General features: G+C 38.0%; 1 long non-coding RNA gene across 1 annotated transcript; it reads right to left on the bottom strand.

The window, feature by feature from the left end:
* Positions 1-1,244: 1,244 nt before the first annotated feature.
* Positions 1,245-17,627, bottom strand: LOC119869389. Its single transcript, XR_005369952.1, has 3 exons — positions 17,060-17,627; positions 15,152-15,337; positions 1,245-1,363 (listed from the first exon to the last, which is right to left on the bottom strand). It is a non-coding gene; the product is annotated as an uncharacterized LOC119869389 (long non-coding RNA).
* Positions 17,628-19,598: the final 1,971 nt, after the last annotated feature.

Below are 19,598 nucleotides of genomic sequence, written 5' to 3'. Positions count from 1 at the left end.
AAAATAGCACAAGCTTTGTTAACTCCTTCCATTTCACTCTTTGGGTAAAGTGTTCTATACACCTAGACATGTATATTCGATGTCACTGGATAGAGAAGAAGGTGGAGTGTGCCCGGAATATTGGAGGACATAGAGTGGGAGATCAGAAGTTAGGAGATTAGCCTAGTTTTTCATGGAGACAATCCTTCAAGCTTTCCCAGGAAATAAAAGGCTTCCAGTGAGGGGAAACAATAGACCTGAACAGCAGGAGTGTTTGGGACGGGAGCCAGAGAGCAAGAGTCACTAACAGAGAGTGGTAATTTGGAATGAATTGCTGTTTGTGTTGTGAAGCACCAGGACACAGCTGGTGTACTGGCTAACCTGAGGATTTGTAGTGACTGCATTGAAATGGTAATGAAGTTTTTATTTTATGATTGCAGATGTTTGTGGATTATTGTTATTAAGCTTATTAGTGTAACACTACAAATATGAGATTTTTATTTGCTTGGTCTCTTATTTATGGGAGCTTTGTTAAAGTCTTTTTAACTCAAGTCAAGAAAACAAAAGCTGTGCAATAACCAAAGTGTGCTGAGCCATCAGGCAGTCAATGGAGTGTGTGCGTGTGTGTGTGTGTGTGTGTGTGTGTGTGCATGCGGGCGCATGTGTGTACATATGCGCACCAGCACCCTTAATGTAAGGCTCTTCTATGTTCAAGATAAATCCAAATGTTCCCATTGTTGTTGTGCCTTTAAGTAATGTTTTCAAGTAATCTGTTCACAGGTGAAACAATCAATCATTATATCAACAGTGGTCACTATCACTGGCTCTGGTATCAGATTGCCCAGCCAATTCAGCCATGTATGTGTACCATTAGGTACTACCTTCCTTCCCATGTGCCTCAGTGTCCAACTGTATAAAATTGAGGGTAAAAAAAAAAAATGCTACCTTTTTCCTACAGTGATGGTGAGGTTTAACTGTGATTGTCCGTAGAGAGCACTGATCAAGTAACGTTAGCTGTTACCTAAAAGCATCTTGATGTAGAAGGACGTTTAAGCATTTTGTTCAAAAGGTCAAGACAAAGAATTCTGCTCGAAACCTTATTATCTTGCAAACCAATCTTTTAGATCAAATCATCCAAAGAAGTGCACATATGTATATTTTGTGGATAACTAGCTTTCAAGCAATAAAATACATAATATTCAATTATTTTATTGCTAGGCGTAGTATGATCTCTTTTACTTACTCAGAAACTGCTGATGAATCTTGAAATCTTCCAAGATGTTATCATTGGTGAATATCAAGTAGCATAATAGAGCAGATTAACAAAGGATTCCAGTTATAAAAATTCCAAGTGATTTTGCTTTTGTTATAGTTCTCCTCCTCGCTGGTCAGAAGGACACAGTAAACATAAAGGAAGAGAAATGAGCATCTCCAAGGCATTCAATTTCTAACTTTCTGAAATAAGTTCCTTAGGTTAGAAAAATCAAAATCCTCAAAATATGCCATATATAAAAATAAACTCATTACCATTATGCATTTCAAAATGAAAATGATTACTAGTTGACCAATTAAAAAGAAGCCTCTTTCGTATTGACTAGACAGCAATTCCTGCCAGTATCATGATGTGATGTTGATGACTTAAAACCAATTTGGGACACTTATGAAGAATCCTGTGATTCACAGTCAAATATATCTGCAGTCTAGTCATAACTTTACAATAAAGTTGACATCTAATAATTTTTTCAAAAGATTTTATTCATTTATTCATGAGAGACAGAGAAAGAGAGAGGCAGAGACGTAGGCAGAGAGAGTAGCAGGCTCCAGGCAGGGAGCCCAATGTGGGACTCGATCCCAGGACCCTGAGATCATGCCGTGAGCCAAAGGTAGATGCTCAACTGCTGAGCCACCCAGGCGTCCCTAATCAAAGTTTTTTAAGTGGGTCTATCCTCTGTAGTTTTCTCACAGAGTTCAACTAAAATAGGTTCATGGTCAGAGATTAAAGAGTAATGGCTTCAGATATTTTTTAAGGTTCCATTTTAAATACCATAGTATGTATTTTATAGAATATCTGTTTATTTTATTGTGTTGATAACCTATTTCCTTAACCCAAGGTGGCCCCTAATGACTCTTAAAGCAATAAGAAAACACTGCACGAATTATACACCATTACTTTGGGGTAGGGGAATGTCAGGTAATTGGGAAGCAAATACATTAATACTTCTGAGGATAGCTTCCTTTAGGTTCGTTTCATGGTGTCTTAAATCAGCATGCACCGATACCATAGGTTGTCATCGAGAAGACTTTTATATAGAAACAAGGTCTTCAGAAATTACATTTTCTATCTTGTTATTGTAACTTAATTGCTTATGATTTAAATACTTCCAAATTCAAAAACAAGTAAGCTCTAATTTGTAGTGGAGATTTTTCCAAATGGAATTTGTAACTGTAACATAAGCCTGGAGCTGTCAGGGACCACCGCATAGAGAAAGACTTCTTGAGAATGAAGCCAACTCATAGGAAGGCAGAGCCAAGAGATGGAGAGCGACAGATACTGGTCTGAGGCCTCCAGATTCAGCCATGCCTGGGCCTCATGATTCTGTGAGCTGATAAATTCCTTTTATGGCTCGTGCCTGTTGGAACTCAGTTTCTGTCACTTAAAACCACGAGAATCCTTGCTAATACAGCAACCGTGGTCAAAGGTTTGGGGGAAATGCTTCAAATTAGATTTGTCTCTTGCAGATTCACAATGTGCACCAACTAGTTAAGAGATCTGAGAAAACCCACTGTACAGGTTTCTCTTTGTTAACCCGCTGTTTCCCAAACTTGGTTGATGGCAGAGTCTCCTTTTATGCAACACTTGTGAACATTTCACTGAGCACGTTTTGGGATGTGCTGCTCTTCTGAGGCGTGGAGGGAAGAGAGTTGTCAAAAATGACCCCAGCGGTACTCCAGAGACTCGCCAGAAAGGAATTCATCAAGTGAAGTAACCTCTACTAGATGAGCAAGTCTAAGTGGGAAGGAAGCCAAAGGCATGATCTTGTCTACACCCTACCTCATTCCCCTGTAGCACCAGGATAGGAACAGTGGAGACCTCCCTCGTCTCTTTAAATGGCAAATTACCACGGGCTCACTATAACCTGCTAATTTCAGTGGTTTTTCCTGACTTTCCTCCTCTCCACAGAATCTCCACCACCTACAAGATGAAAACATGCCAGGGTGTTTAAAACTTTTTCAACTTAAGTTAGCAAGGAACATCATCTTTCAGGTTCCAATCAAATTTCCCAATCCTGCGCTGATACACTTCAGCTTCTGAGATGGATCTCAGCCCTCTTAAATCCTTCCAGGTAATGGCCATCTTTTCTACAACCGTTCAAGTCCAAAGGCTTGAGACTCAGGAGAGCCCCTGGTGTAAGTTCTAGTCTAAGTGCAGAAGACCAGGGTCTCATTTGAAAACAGAGAAGGCAATTTCTCCCTGGCCCTGCTTTTGTTCTCTTCAGGCCTCTAAGGGATTGGATGACGCCTACCCAGATTAGGAAGGACAATCCATTCTGCTCATCTGCTGATTCAAATGTTAATCTCATCCAGAAACACCCTCACAGACATACGTAGAATAATGTCTAACCAAGTATCTGAGCACATCTGTGTCCCAGCCAAGTTGACATACAAAATTAATTATCACAATAACAAAAATCACAGATGCTTCTGTTTCACGGAGTCCTGACGATTTGTTCCAGAAGCATGGAACATCTCTTTGGGAATTGGGCAGTCCCTTCTTGTCATCATGGCCTTTGACATCACCTTACTTGAGCAGTTACCAAGCTTGCTTGACATCAAAATATAGAGTGTTGGGATCCCTGGGTGGCGCAGCGGTTTGGCGCCTGCCTTTGGCCCAGGGCACGATCCTGGAGACCTGGGATGGAATCCCACGTCGGGCTCCCGGTGCATGGAGCCTGCTTCTCCCTCTGCCTATGTCTCTGCCTCTCTCTCTCTCTCTCTCTGTGTGACTATCATAAAATATATATATATATATATATAGAGAGAGAGAGAGAGAGAGAGAGAGAGTTATGAAAACATGGATTTCTAGGCTTCCATTACAATCTTCTGAATGAGAATCTGAGTTTGAGGCCCATCTTAGATCAGAATATGAGATAGAGGCCCAGGCCCATTTCCAAGAGATTTTAATAATCAACCTCAGGGCTTTTCTTTTTTCATTTTCATTTTTAAAATTTTTTTTATTTAAAAAATTTTACTTCCACTATAGTTAACATACAGTGTTATATTACTTCTAGATGTACAATATCATGATTCAACAATCATATGCATCATTCAGTGCTTATCAAGATAAGAGTACTTTAATCCCCTTCACCTGTTTCACCAATCCCCCACTGGTAACCATCAGTTTGTTCTGTAAAGAGTCCGTTGTTTTGTGGTTTGTGACTTTTTTTGCTTTGTTCATCTGTTTCTTAAATTCCACATATGAGTGAAACCATATGGTATTTGTCTTTCTTTGACTCACTTATTTTACTTAGCATAATACCCTCTAGATCCATTCATGTTATGGCAAATGGCAGGATTTCATCCTTTTTTTTTTTTATGACTGAGTAACATTCCACTGAATACACCACCTCTTCTTTATCCATTCATTTATCAGTGGACACTCAAGCTGCTACAATTTGGCTATTGTAAATAATACTGCAGGGGAATAACTGCTTTAAAGTGCAGAGTCACTGGATGCACTGACCTGAAAAGAGCAGGGATTTTAGTAGTTTCCAATGATTTATGTCCCTGTTTCTCACTCCTTCTGGGTTTTGCTCTCCTCCTGCCTTACCTACCCTCATTTAGTGGAGAACCAAGAAAATAAAGCCATTTGCTGAGTTATTAATGTATGTCAGGAATTGGACTATGTATTTTATGTGTCCTATTTCATTGTAATCCTTTAGTCAACCCCATAAAAGAGAAAAAAAGGTCTATTTTATAGATGAGAAAACTGAGGTTTAGAAGAGTTAAGTAATTTTACCAAGAGATTAATTAGTGAAAGAGCTGGAACTGAAACTGCAACCCACTTGATTTCAAAAACCATGCTTTACCCGACATGTCTTACTCCATGATTACTTTAGGAATATCAGATGGCCCCTGATTGGAATAGATTAAAGATTCAGAAAAGATAATGTTTGAAGCCTACTGTACTTCGTAAGCAATCAATAACAGGCTCGACTAATTCACTACAGGTGGAAAGAAAGGGAAGATTGGCAGTTTTCTACTCTATTGGGAAAATCCACCCTTTGGACAGCATTGTTCAAAAACAGGATCATACTCACAGAGGCAACAGCCACTTTTATGAAATCTTCAATGTCCCTGCCCTACACCTTCACTCAACATAATAGGTACTCGATAAATGACTTTGAATAAACAAATGATATAAAATTTAAATAGTACTTGTATTTTTTTTCAGAAAGGGAATCTAATAATTTCTTGATCTGTTTTGACCTTAAGAGTGAGAATAAGAATACTAGACATTTGCATAATCTATACTTGAGAAGAGCTCTTTAGTAATTTGCCATTTGGTTTATCTTTAAATAAGACATGAATTAGTGGTTTTTTTTTAAAGATTTTATTTATTCATTTCAGAGAGACAGAGAGAGCACAAGCAGGGGGAGTGACTGAGGGGCAGTCAGATTCCTCATTGAATGGGAAGCCCCTCTCAGGGCTCAATCCTAGGACCCTGAGATCCTGACCTGAGCCAAAGTCAGATGCTCAACCCACTGAGCTACCCAGGTATCCCAGTGTTAAGTATTTTAATCAGCTGTTCTGAAAGGCATCATAAGCCCCCCTTTCAGAATGACATAAAAAATAACTATTTGGCTGGAACACTACAGTTCTGAAGATTATTATTTTAAGAGCCTTATATAATTCATCCTTTGGGTGTTCAATGAATGTTTGCCACCTGATTGACTTTGAGGAGTAGAAGGATTCTCTAAGTAGTGGGAAGCATTAGAACTGATCATCATAGACCCTGTGTTCTGTTCTAATTCCATCTTAAGAAATAAACCAAAACCTTATATTTGCTAGTATCAGCAATATAAGAAACAGAAGTTCAGGTTTGGAAAGCTATGACTACTTAACATGAATAAACTATTACTAAACTGTACCTAGTATGAATCTACGGTAGTGAGTCCAAATTAGTATAAATAGAACTGGTAAAAAGACTTACAGTAAAATTGCAAAATGGTATGTCCTGGAGAATCTGAAGAATATCGCTACTAAATAGTAAATATATTCCTGTGCCATCCATCAATCATTGGAATGAACTGGCTAACCCTGCAGTTTATGGGTTGTAGTGAAATGTCAAACACTTCCCTAGGCTCAAAAATGCTATGTGAAGTATCAGCAAGGATACAATTCTTAGCCAAAAGAAGCAGTTATCAATGGACTATCCTTGTTGTACTCTGGGTAGTTTGTTGAACATGTAAACATCTTGGTAGATGTTACGGAAGGTCTCTGCTTCTAAGCGAGGATTCAGCACTGTTGATCTTTGACTTTATTTCTCCTAATCCAAGAACTAAATTATTATTTACTTTCTTCTCTCTTTCTCTCCTTCCATCCTTCCCTCCACCTTTTCCTCCCCCTTCCCACTACATCTCTCAACCCCTTATTGTCTTTCCATAGGAATTTCTTGAATCTCTGGAATAGGCCAGATCCATGCTAAACCCTAAAGATACAGTGATGAATAGTATCCCTGAATTTGTGGCATAACATAAAAAGAGTTGGAATTCCAAGTAAAAGTCACTGATTACCTAGGGAGGTTAAAGGAGGTTATAAAATATTCCCAGAGGGCACCTGGGTGGCTCAGTGGTTGAGCATCTGCCTTTGGCTCAGGTCTGATCCTGGGGTCCTGGGATCAAGTCCCACATTAGGGTCCCTGCGGGGAGCCTGCTTCTCCCTCTGCCTTCTGTCTCTGCCTCTTTCTCTGTGTCTCTCATGAAGAGATAAATAAAATCTTTAAATTTTTTTAAATAATGAAATAATAATAAATAAAATATTACCAGAGTAGAAAAATTCAACAAGTCACGATGGTATCAAAGAGTGAAGACATTTATTCTGAATTTGAAGTTACAGGTGTCCAATAAATTGAAACTGATGAAAACTTACTGAAATTACTCAATTCCTAAGACTTACTACTATATGATGGGAGAAATTCATAAAGCAGACATTTATGATATCCAAATCCTTGATGCACATTATATTTGATTATCAGGAATACTGTTTTGCTTAGAGTATAGCAAAGAGTTTTACTAATGCTTTGTGTGAGCCTGTTTGAGTATTATTCGTTGTATTAAATATTTTTTCTTGAACCTAAAATGTATATACTAAATTATTTTCTGGATCTTAACTCTGCTTTTATTATATCTACAAGGAAAATTTTTTCCACAGTTAATTCATTTAACAAATAATTACTGAATACTTTCTATCTGTTAGGCACTAGGTCTGTGATAAAAACAAACAAACAAACAAAAAACAGACATAGCCCCAGCCCTCATGAAACTTACATATTGATAAACAGTCTCAAATTGTGGAATATAAATCATTGGCAAAGTTAGAGTTTCCTTCAGAAAAATGCACTCTATAACAAACTTGGCTAAAACACCAATTTCCCAGTAAATAGGGCATGACTGCCTCTGCTGTTTTTAAAGCCATGGTTCTGAAACCACAAAGCATAGGCTTAAAGCAAAATGGAACTCAGTTCAAATTCAGCTCTGCTCTTTCTTAGATCTCTGACTTCATCCATAAAATGAGCTTTGTAATTCCAACTTCACAGGCATATTGTGAAAATTAGATGGTATGTGTACAGAGTTAGTATGTACGTGGTATGTGTAAACACCCAAAAAGTGGCAGTTCTTAATACTACTACTACTTCCCTTTGTGTCCTATTTTGTAACTAAACCAGTAGATTGAGTTGAAGTCAAGTAAAACCTCAGTGATTGGGAAATGGTATGTCCCACTGTGTGTATTTAGGGATTGACTGAGGGCTATCTGGAATTTTTTATTTAAATACCTTTGTTTGTAAAGTCTGTCTGAATTATAAGAACCACCATTCTTGCTTTAATACACTAGGTATAGTCTGAGGATAATGGAGTATTTTTCAAGCATAGGAAATTCTGGATCCTAAGTTGAAGGGTAGTGAGTTAGTAAATATTTGAACCTATGATTTTTTTTAAGATGTGTGTGTGCATGTGTGTGTGTAAGTATGTATGTATGTGAGTGTTTGAGAACATTTCCATACCTCACTGCTAGGATTATTAATATGAATTAACTGATCAGTAACAAAGATGTTGGTGTAGCAAGACAGAGTTAAGTTGAAAATGGATTGACTCCCAGGAAGATATTCTGTTATCAGTATTTGCTTTTAGAATTCATAGGCAGTGTTTCATGTGTCTATTGATGATGGTGAAATCCCTAACTTGACCTTTTCATATTCATTAAAGAAAACTGTAATCAATTACTAATTATGGATCACTGTATTCCAGTTGAGATTTCACACCACTGTTAAATGACACTTGTAACAACTTGCTTCTCCTCTTCCCAAATCATTTGACTTGCTTCACCAAATGTTTGATAGTGATAGAAGGATCACTTAAAATTAATGTTGGAGAGTGAATCATTTACTTGAAAACAATTGTAGTCTTAAAGTATTTAAATTATGAAGATTATTTGGTAAAAGTCTAGGAAAGAGTAATATGTGGTCATATTTTCACTACTGTTTACATTGCAGAATTTACTGCTTTTTGCATATATGCTCACATGTTCCTCTTTTTATTTCAATAAAAAATTTGTGTTAAATATAACAAAGTTTAGTCAATTATAAAGTTGATAAAAATGAAATTTCTAAAATGAATGGAACATTTTCTTCCTGTGAACAAGTACTTAGTAATAAATCTTTAAAATCACATATAAGAACCTATTTCCAAACAACAGAATTTCTTTTTCCATTACACAGATGATACTCCTAGCCAGAGCAGCCACATGTCAGTGTTGATTCTTTTACAGAAGGTTCACATTTCATAGATGCTCAGGGACCCTTTTATTCTTAAATAAACAGTTTTATTGAAAGATGTATTACTTGTAAATCTGTATCATAAAAGGAAACTTTTCCTCTTTTGACTTGACCTTCTCCCACCTTCACTTCCTTCATAAAGAATTTTTTAAGGAGAAAGGATCACAGGAAATAGGAGGGGTGAGGAGTGCTGGAGAGTAATCTTAAAAGAGTAAAAAAGTGATTTATCTGGCATCCAAGTGATCAGACTCCATCTAGATGTTTTCTCTTACCGCTAGCACTGATAATAATTGTAAGTAAGCACTTTATATGTGGAAGGTGTGATTACTGTCTCTGAGCAGCTCATAGTGTTTGGCAGTGTTTTTAATTTTTAAATAAATAATTTTTAAAATATTTCTGCAAAGAAACTACAAGTGAGAGATCTCTTTTTTAAAGGCTGGAGGAAAAAGGAACATGAAAAGGCCATGTCAAATATATGCTCACAAATTAAGCCCTGGAACTAGAACACTGGTGTGTGTGTGTGTGTGTGTGTGTGTGTGTGTGTAGTTGAATGCCTCTCAATTTCTGTCTTTACGTCTCTCAGTTTTAAGATTTCACTGTTTCTGGGCTTCTCTAACTGGTTTCCCACCCTCAATAGCTTCATCAACCAATCCTTGGCAAAGCTAATTTTCCCTTCTCTTGCCGTATGCTTCTGAGTTGTTCTTTACCAGCGCATCTTAGACAAGCCATAGGTTTCATTTCTTTCCTGAATCTTGGGGTTGACTTCACTGAAATATGGCAAAGTTGGAGGAATGCATTTGATCTGATGATTCAGAATGCCCTGACATGCATGTCAGCTTGACCATTAACTCCAAAGAGCTTTGTTGCAGGAGAGATGAAAAAGAGAGGTTTGAAAAAAAAAAAAAAAAAAAGAAAGAAAGAAAAAGAAAAAGAGAAGTTTGTATATGTCGTAGTGGCTTTTATATAGAGACTCTGATAAGAAATGTCTAACTTCCACCATGTTCAAGACAGAGGGCAAAGGGATGATAGTGCCTCTTCAACTTCTGCACTGTCAACAAACCCTTACTGAGCACTATTAAAGCTCCAGATACTGTGCTGAACCATATATGGGATGCAGAAACAAATGAGGGCATGTTCTACTTTCTTGAATTTTGAAATCCCATCCAACAGAAAGGATAGTCATGTAAACATGTCTAACTATAAAGTAGAATGAGTCGTATTAAATTACAAGGTTTGGTTTGGTTTGGTTTTAAGCTCTGGAGGTATACAGAATAGAATATCCTATCCATTCATATATGTGATTTATGCCTCCCACCCCATTTGAAAGGCATTTTGGCCCATTGTGTGAAGGCTAGTGTTTCTTAGACCTACAAACTCTCACTCGTAATTGTGGGTAGACTGGGCCAGCAGTGTCAGGTACAGTCTTCTCAAAAAACATCATGACAATTTTTTTTGCCTCTGAATAACAGTGACAGAGGTGAAGTACTAGTTCTTTGGGTCCATGGGTTGGAAGTTCCCATCTTCAAGTAGTCATTTAATTGAAAAAAAAAATTTTTTTATTTATTTAGAGAAAAAGGTGGCAAAGTTTTTCAGGAATATATTCACATAAAATGTCAATTTGTAAGTGATAACATGAAAACTGACAGATGATTAATTCCTGATGTGGTCAGAGACACTTTAGTAATTAAAAGTTGGGAGACATTCTGAAATACCCATGGAGGGATATTATGGAATTTAAACAACTCCCAGTGTTCTTGGAGTATTTTCACTGAGCTTTGTGCATGTGTCAAGCTGGTTGGCAATATACCAAAATCAGAATGGATTTATACCAATAAAGTACTAAGAATGGAGATAGGGTTTCTTAGAGAGCAAAGATACCAATCTGGTATTGTTCAACCAGTAAGAGATTTCACCCAGAGGAAAGAGGATTTTATCAGCTCTTGCAAATTGTGGCACCAAGCTTGCTGCTGGATAACTTTGATTTCACTCCTTTTCCAAGGAAGCAACTTTTTCAGATGCAAGTTCCAAGTTCTTTGGCTAAGTTTCTAATTCTGAGTGTTCAAGAAGGATTCAAAACTGTTAAGTATCTATAGAAGGACCCAAAAAAAAAGCACCTGAGAGAAGGTTTTCTAGTAAAAAGTTGAATAAATGGTCACGTCAATACCATAAGATATACCGAATTATGATGACCTTAAGTTTTCAAGCACTAGATATTATTACCCTAATCAATATAAAAGGTAATTATTATTATGTTACCAAATAATCCAGCGATTCCACTAATGGGTGTTTACCCAAAGAAAATGTAAAACTAACCCAAAAATATATATGCACCCCTATGTTTGTTGTAGCATTATTCACCATAGTCAAAATATGGAAGCGACCTGCATGCCCATTGATAAATGAGTGGATAAAGAAGATGTATATACTATGGAATATTACTCAGCCATAAAAAAAAAAAATGAATGAAACCTTGCCATTTGCAACAACATGGATGGACCTAAAGGGTATAATGCTAAGTGAAATAAGTCAGTCAGAGAAAGACAAATACCATATGATTTCACTCACATGTGGAATTTAAGAAACAAAATGAATGAACAGCAAAGAATAAAAAGACATAGACAAAAAAAAAACAGGAGTACCTGGCTGGCTCAGTCAGTAAAACATGGGACTCTTGATCTTGGAGTCATGAGATCAAGGTTCACATTGGGAGGGTAGAATTTACTTTTTAAAAAAAAAAAAAAAACAGATTCTTAAAATACAGAGAACAAACTGGTGATGCCAGAGAGGGGGTGGGTAAAGGGATAGAGAAAATAGATAAAGGGAATTAAGAATAAACTTATCTTGGGCAGCCCTGCTGGCTCAGAGGTTTAGTGCCACCTGCAGCCCAGGGCGTGATCCTGGAGACCCAGGATCGAATCCCACATCGGGTCCCTGAATGGAGTCTGCCTGTATCTCTGCCTCTCTCTCTCTCTCTGTGTCTTTCATGAATAAATAAATAAAATCTTTAAAAAAAAAAAAAAGAATAAATTTATCTTGATGAGCACTGAGAAATGTGTAGAATTGTTGAATCATTATATTGCACACCTGACACTAATATAACACTATATGTTAATTACACTTGAATAAAAAAATCTAATGAATAATTATTCCATAAATTCTTCTCAAATTCCCACAGTGATCATTATGGCAACAGTGAGAAGGCACTCCTTGTTTTTTTTTTTTTTTTTTTTTTTTTTTTTTTTTTTTTTTAAATTTTTTTTATTTTTTTTTATTTTTATGATAGTCACAGAGAGAGAGAGAGACATAGTTTTATTTATGATAGTCACAGAGAGAGAGAGAGACATAGGCAGAAGGAGAAGCAGGCTCCATGCACGGGGAGCCCGATGTGGGATTCGATCCCGGGTCTCCAGGATCACGCCCTGGGCCAAAGGCAGGCGCCAAACCGCTGCGCCACCCAGGGATCCCGGCACTCCTTGTTTTGACATTAAAATCATCCTAATCAGCCTAAGAACTATAATCATGTGACACCCTTCCCCTATTCTCCACATGGCTGAGAACCACACACTCGCAGCTTTCCTCTTCAAGTCATTAGTCCAAATCAACTATAAGAAAGAAATTCATGATATGATTAAAACAAAATACACACACATACACACACACACACACACCTGTTTTATTAAATTTAAGTTGGCCCTAACAGGAGAAGTAACCTTCATACCTTTGAGTCTTTCACTAATAAATACTCTGAACACCAATCAAACCCTTGCTAAAAGCCATTTGCATTATAAATGTACATATGAAGGACATCACATACTTGTTGATCTAGGTTTTTGTTTTTCTTTTTCAAGTTTATCTAGTGATCAGAATTTCATAATCCTAATCATTAAATAGTCTGCTCTCTCAGTGGTTATCAGTCTATACAAGAGAGTGAAAAGTGAGCAAGTGGTGGTACATTAGGATTCTCCAAAGAAACAGAACCAATAGGAGATATCTATATTCATATATATAGCTGAAAATGAATAGACATAGATAGATATAGATACAGATATCTTGGGACTTCTCAGCCTCCAAAGTCCTGTGAGCCAATTCGTATACGTATTTTGGAGACTGAGAAGTCCCACAATCTGCCATCTGCAAGCTAGAGAACCAGGAAAGCCTGTAGTATAATTTGGTCTGAGTCCAAAGGCCTGCGAACCAGAAGCACAGATGTCTGAGGACAGGAGATGATGGACGTCCCAGCTCAAGCAGAGGGCACATCCCCCTTCCTCCAGTTCCGTGTTCTATTCGGGCCCTCAATGGATTGGATGATGCCCACTCACACTGGTGGGGGCAACCTTCTTTACTCAATCATTCGAATGCTGCTCTCTTCTGGAAACAAGACATGCCCTCACAGGCATGCCCAGAAATATTTTACTAGCTATTCGGGGTATTCCTTAGACCAATCAAGTTGACACAAATTAAGGTGACACCCATCACAGGGGGTGTTGTCCTCTTCATTAACAGCATCACCTCTGACATTCACTTCTAGGCTTTTGCGTACCTGGCACTGTGCTAAGCATTTTATTTGCACGATCTCAGCCCTCTCAACATAATGTGACAGATGACGTCTAATAATTACCTCCATTCTCCAGATCAAGAACTTGAGGCTTAGGGAAATCCAGCAATTTGCCCAAGGTCGTAGGGTAAGAAGCAGAGAAGGCATTAAACACACAGTTCTCTCTGATACCAAAAGACCGTGCCCAGTGCCCTACGCCTCTACCCATTTCCAGTTTGAAAACAGGTCCTTGGGTATTTCAGAGCATTTTATATAAAGCAACCGAAAGCCAAGTGATAGAAATGTAATTGGTTAAGTAAACAACATCAGTTGCAGACTTTCTCAAATTGAGAGTTTTCATTTATTTACTCATTATGTATATCCTATTTTGTTTTAGAGATAAAACTGAGATTTAATACAAAAAAAAAATCTTCATAAAAAGCAGTTGCTCAGAAAAGCCATCTGGCAAAAACAGAAAACTTTCGAACCAGAGTTACACTGGCTGCCGTGAAGGCATGTCACTCTGCACCTTTTTTCTCCCCAGGGCCTAATGGGAAAGCACACAATTGACCTCAACTTCAAGTTTCCCAGGGTTTGGCAGGCCGTCTCTCACTGAGGGGTGGTATGACCACACAGGCCGTCCAAATAGCTGCTCTGGGACCAGGCCACGCAGGGTGTGTCCACTTGGGCCACTGTGGGTGGGAGCAGCGAGCAGCCCGCCAAGCCAGGTTCTCGCAGTCCACTTCTCCCCCTCCAGGTGGTCAGGGGAGGCCTCCGGGTTCTCTCTCAGGCCTCTCCTCCACCGTTCTTCATCCAGAAAGGTTGGGTGGCCAAAGGGAGGCTTCCCCTCCAACTAGAACAGTCGAGGAGGCCAAATTCCACCCAACGTGGGGGAGTGCCAGGCTTCCAAGCAGCCGTGGGCCTATTTGCAGGAGCACTTGAGTATGAAACAGGCCTGTCAATATGCATGTCAGCGTTCATCCCACTGACGTGACTCAGCTGGGAGCTCGCTCGGCTGTGGGGGTGGGCCTGTCCTTTTTATTCCTCTAAGGATTTCCTGTGAGTTGAAGGATCACGAGGAGCTGCCGGAATGAGCATGTGCAGATGGCAGGTAAAGTTGCACATCAGCAAAGAATGAGCACTTTGGAGTGTTGTTGTTTTTTTTTTTTTTTTTTTTTTTTTTTTTTTTTCCAGGAGTGGGGAGGCAAAATCCAGCTAATCACACAGGAGGTTCACTGGGGAAGTCAAAAAGAAAAGCACATTGGCATACACATTAGGCAGAAAAGGGCCCACAGAGCAGTTTGAAGACCCAGAGGGAAATAGAAGCTAAAAAACTTTCCCCACTTACATGCTAATGATGTTTATCTGCACAGAGCCTGCTTTTGTGCTCCTGCTTTATACACAATTTAGAGGCCATTAAATTTTAATTTAAGATAATTCATTAGAAATGGATTTTTATATGGGAAGTTTCGGAATAGTAACTTAAACATTTCAGAAACCTCTGTTTTTACTTACACTGTGTTTTACCTCTACCCCGGAGCCAACAGCTCAGATACAGTAACCCGCCCAAAATAATTGACTCCTACCTCCAACCTTGCCTCTGAATATTCAAACACACAGCTGTGGGAGTGAAGTGAGAGGCAGGAAACCTGACAGTGAAGAAAATTTCTCTGTTTTACATAAACTCAGGCACTTTGGGGGTTGGGAGATGTGTTTTCCAGAGTGTTAGACACGCTTCTTCAGTCCTAATTGAGAACGTCGTTAGCAGCATCCTGTAATTGCAAATGCCAAATTTAAGTATCGATTTAAATCAAATAGGACTGAACAAATTTAAAAATTCAAAAACACTCTAATAAGAAAAAAAAATCTTCCATTTCTTAGATTACCGATATCAATTTATATCCCTAGCTGGATATTGCATTTTCGACGTGAACTAAAGGAATCACACCGATTTAATGATGTGAATGAGTATCATTGGGAATGAGTATTAGAATCATAAGGATTACAGTCAAATCTAGACCCCATCCATTCATATGACATTGGACGAATCACTTATGCACTCTAAGCCTTGAGTCCCCACCTGAAAACTGAGGATAAGTAAGACCCACACAATACATGTGATAGAGAATGTAAGTCTCCACCAACTCATTGGTAAACTTCAGGAGAGAAAAGAATCTGAGATTTTTGTGTTTTTCCCCCTCAATTTCTATATCTTCTGTACCTAAGAGTTGTCTGGCACTCCAATATTTGTTGAATGAATGAGTATTATACACAATGGAGGAGATGCCATATGGGAAATGTCTATCCCACAGTTAATTTGTAAAAATTTGTTCCTTCAATAACCTCTACCCAACTCCATCTTCATTCTTACCACATTAATTCAAATATTTAAGGCTGAATTCTTTTGACTCAATTCATATAATACGTTCATGTTCAGAAATCCTTACGCATCTATAGTAAGAATTCTATTTCAGCCCTTTATTTCTCTTTCCTTATCAAAGCTATTAGCAAGTCCTGTTGATTCAACCTCCACAATAGGTCTCAGATTGTTTCACTTCCACTACCACCATCTAATCTAAGCCACAATCACCTAAATGGACCCCAGCCATAACCTCCCAACTGGTCTCTCCAGTTCCACTATGCTTCTACAATCCGTAGCCAGATTTCCCATTTTTGTCTTGTACCATTTACTCTCTTGCCCATGTTTCACCCATCCAGACTTCCTCTCTGTTCCTCACATTTCAACCTCTTTCTGTTCTTAAACCTTCACACGTGTTGTTCACTGTGCCTAGGAATATTCTTACCCTGGCTTTTGTGTAGATGGTTCCTGTATGCCAACCACGTTTCTGCTCAAACACCTCTCTTCAAAGACCCTTTCTGTCCTTACTACATTTTCTCTACCAATCATTGCCTGTAATGCTTGGAATAAAATCCAAACTCCTTGCCAGCAGCCCAAGGCATGATCTAAATACTGTCTGCTTGACTCTTTCAACTCTTCTTCTACCACTCTGTTCCCTGGTGGTACCTACATGCCCTTCCCCCTCCCCACCAGCCTCACTCATGCTGTTCCACTCAGGAGGCAAGTAGAATTCACAAAGCATTTTAGAAATTAATATAAAATTGGAATGACAGCAAAAATACAGTAAAAGGTATAGAGATAAGAAAGCAAATGAAATGATTGAAAATAAAGGATAAAAAAGTAGTAGAGAGAAAACAGGAGAAATGGAAGACTGACCAAGGAGACCCAACACTGGCATAGAAGGAGTATCCAAAAAGAAAAAAAAAAATTAACAAAACAAATATTTAAGGTTACAATTTAGGAAAATTGTCTTTAAGTATAGATTTGAATCTCTGTGTTTCAAGGGCACACTGTGCTATGACAAAAAAATTGATTCACCATGGCTAATGATTAGTCTTACGTTGTTAGTGTAATTATTAAATACTCCAAATACAGGAAGAATTGGACAGCCAGGCAAAAATATCAAGTTACTTACAAAGGAAGGAAATTATGTTGGCTTCAGAAATCTTCACAGCAATTACAAATACCAGAAACAGTAGAGTAATGCCTGCAAAATACTCCACAAAGAAAGGGTACATCAAGGATTCCATATTCAGTCAAACTGTCCTTAAAGAATAAAGATTTCAGATGTTTTAAATGTACAAGAATTCATGGAAAATCGTTGTTAAGGATACTTCTCAGGGAAACTACTAGAGGAGAAACTTCAATCAATCAAGATATAATGGAGGAAACTACAGAAAAAGACTGGTAGTGACCTTTGAATATATTTAACTGTACAATTAAAATGATTACACAAATTATAGTTTATGGTGAAGGATCATAATGTAAGTTGTATATTGCCTGATGATAAAAAAAGGACTGAACTTCTTTTTAAAAATGGGAGGTAAAAGGGAAAGAATGTGGGTGGAATACTAAGCTCTTCTATCTATAACAGTCAAGAGTAAAACACCATGATTTAAAACAGACTTACAAGCATATATAACTATAAAAAAGAGAACCTTAGGAAAAATAATTGAATAAAATTGGGGAGTGAAAGAGCAAAGACATAGAATAGTAAAAAGCTGCCTTTATCATTATTCACAAAGGGAAACTAATAAATTGTTTAAAGAATATTAGGACTAATGGCATTATATAAAGATATAATTACAAAATTTTAAAATAAAAATGTAAATCTCTCTCTCTCTTTCTCTCCCCCCTCACTCCCTCCCTCCCTCAAAAATAAAATAATAAAAATTATAAAAAAGAAACATAAGAGAATAACAAAATTAAGACCAAGCATTTTGGAGGCACCTGGGTGACTCAGTCAGTTAAGCATCTGCCTTCAGCTCAGGTCATGAACCTGGAGTCCCAGCATCAAGCCCTGCATCAGGCTCCCTGGTTGATGGGGAGTCTGCTTCTCCTTATCCCTCTCCCCCCCCCAGCTCATGCTCTCTCTTTCTCACTCTTGCTCACTCTCTCCCTCTCAAATAAATAAAATCTTTTAAAAGACCCAAAAGAAAAAAACAAAAGACAAAGCATTTTTGCCTATCAGTAAGTGTAACTTATCTTGATTCATCTATTTAAAGAAAAATGTTTACAAATTGAATCACAAAGTAAAACCTACTTCATGCCAAATACAATAAAAAAAAATCAAAGATAAAGGCTTACGATAAAACAGTGGTCAAAGATCTACCAAACAGAAACAAATGATATAAAGCAGAAGTCATCATCTTTATATCAAACAAGGTGGAAATTAGAACAAATAACTAAATAAGACAGAGAAAGAGACCCTAATAATGCCAAAGTGTGCAGTTCCCTATAAAGGTATAGCAATTATGTATGTCTATGTGCCAAAAAAAAACCATCAACATGTAAAGAACAGAAACCACAGGAATTACAAAGAGGAATAAACACAACATGCTAATCTTGGGGGACTTCATTTCGCCCTCTAGTGCATGACCAGTCAGATGGACAAACCACCAGCAGAACCTAGCCTTGGAATAGCATCCAGAGACCACCTAATCCGTGGCCGTGGTGAGCACCATTTGCAAAGGGAGTGGTAACATACACAGCCACTTCCGGTTCAGTTTAAATTTCAATCTGAACTTGAGCAGCATCACGCTGACACAACACATTCAGAAGGAGAGGGGAGTTTCCTGTTCTTTTTATGAAGCTGCGTAACCTTGGTTCCTGGGACTCCTTGTTTTGGAAAGAAAAAAAAATCACTTCCTAATGATTTCTCTGTTGAAGAAAAATCCGATTAAAAACATAATTGGGAAATGAACATGCTTTAAATAAAGTTAGGCAAGTGATCCTTTTTTCTTGTTTTGTTTTGTTTTTGTTTTTGTTTCTGTTTTTTTTTTTTTTTGCTTTTAATTCAACGTAAAATTCTAACACACATTGTTTTTCTCTATAAGCATGCAAAGAAGAAAAGTATAACAGTGTTGCTTGCTGGGTGCTTCGACTAGGTGCTCTCAGTATTACAAGGACCACACAGACCACATGATTGTGACAATTACTATGGCAACTAACAAACTTTTCAAATTGACATACCCACTGTGACGCCTGCCCACACAGAGCGCTTCTATCTGGCATCCATTTCCATTTCAATGTACAGTGTGCAAATCTAGAAGCCCCTGCCGTCTTGTAACCACAGTGAAGAAAACTGCCCACATTAACTCTGCTATTTTATTTTCAGTTGATTTTTTCTCATGTCAGTACTCCATTCAAAACTAGAGACCAGAGACTTGGATGCCCAGTCTAGAAACCTGCATCTAAAGCCTGAAGCAAACATGGTATTAAATTAGCAATCCTGTCCATATGTTTTCTCCTCTGTGCGCTCAGAGCCATGAAAATAAGTTCATTAAAAATAACTCTTCTATCACATAGTGGAGTTTTGTTGTTTTTTTTTTTTTTCTTCTTTTCTTCCCCTGAATCAGATCGTCCTTTCAATCTGTGCAGTCCAATTTTCTAAAATCGAGCCCCTCGTATCCGGAAGGCCTTCCCTCAAATAAATGCCACGCGGGAAAGCTGAT

The sequence above is a fragment of the Canis lupus genome, chromosome 15, assembly GCF_011100685.1.
Source record: "Canis lupus familiaris isolate Mischka breed German Shepherd chromosome 15, alternate assembly UU_Cfam_GSD_1.0, whole genome shotgun sequence".
NCBI lineage: Eukaryota > Metazoa > Chordata > Mammalia > Carnivora > Canidae > Canis > Canis lupus.
The sequence above is the reverse complement of the archived record's forward strand: the minus strand, read 5'-3'. Positions and strand labels throughout refer to the sequence as shown.